This window comes from Nematolebias whitei, chromosome 19, assembly GCF_014905685.2.
Source record: "Nematolebias whitei isolate Nwh7 chromosome 19, NemWhi1, whole genome shotgun sequence".
Classification (NCBI taxonomy): domain Eukaryota; kingdom Metazoa; phylum Chordata; class Actinopteri; order Cyprinodontiformes; family Rivulidae; genus Nematolebias; species Nematolebias whitei.
The window spans coordinates 11,942,014-11,943,138 of NC_056516.1; positions in this window are offsets into that span (position 1 = coordinate 11,942,014).

A 1,125-nucleotide genomic window follows, 5' to 3' on the forward strand; every position below is an offset into this window, starting at 1 on the left:
CGAATACTTTCACAAGGCACTGTAAATATAATAATCTTTAATAATAGGTGTGTTGGAGCATAGAAACAACAACTAAAACATGCAGGATGGTGTTCCTCAAGGTCCAGGGTTGGCTTGGGTTTCCTCAGCTATCCCTTAGATATGCTGCTACAGGCTTAGACTGTTGGAGAACAACCTGACCACAATGTTATAAATTTGTATTCTTTTCTATCCTTGACAGGTATTTTTTTGTCTTTTTTCCAATAGGCGGTACGCCTGCCCCTACTGCAGTAAGTGCAGGTGTACATGTACATCTGGACCTGCCATTCTGTCTTCATTTGTCTCTCCTTACTGTCTCTCAAGCCCAGCCGGTCGAAGCAGATGGTTGCTTGTCCTGAGCCCGGTTCTGCTGGAGGTTTCTTCTTGTAAATTTTTTCTTCCTTTCCACTGTCCAGTTTGTGCTTGCTCACGATGGGAGACTGTGACTAAGTGAAGATTCAACGAGTCTGCTGGCTTTCTGAGAACTTTACTAAGTGGCTTTTGTATGTAAGTGAATGTTTCTGTTCAGTGCCCTGAGAAAACTTCTGTCATGATTTGGCGTTATCTAAATAAACTGAATTTAATTGAATCTGAGGAGCAGACTGCTTTGAATTTAACTTCATTGCAGACTCTCATCTTGAGCAAGCATAAAGGCAACAGTGGAAAGGAAAAACTCCCTCATGAGTAAGAAACCTCCAGCAGAATCAGGCTCAGAACAAGTGGTCATCTGCTTCTTCTTCTAAAACCATCGCTCCAGGCGCCGTGGGAGACGTGCCGGCCGTCTCGTGAGGATTTAAGCCAGCATCAAGCTCTCTGCTGCTTCGTCACCTGCTGCTGACCATCAGACGTTAAACTGTCCATCCGGATGCTTCGCTGACCCACTCAACTCCAGCTCGCTCCAGGTGCCCGGGCCTGGTACACGCAGCGGGAGCGCACGGCCGCGCGCACGGCCGCAGCGGTTTTGGTCGTCTCCAGTGGAACTTAAGCAACTCTGGACTGTCTGCTGCATCATCTCCTGCTGACCATCTGTTGGATATTCACCTGTCCGGCTGCTTCGCTGATCCTGCTGGGTCCTGCTGGGTCCTGCTGGGTCCTGCTGGGTCCTGC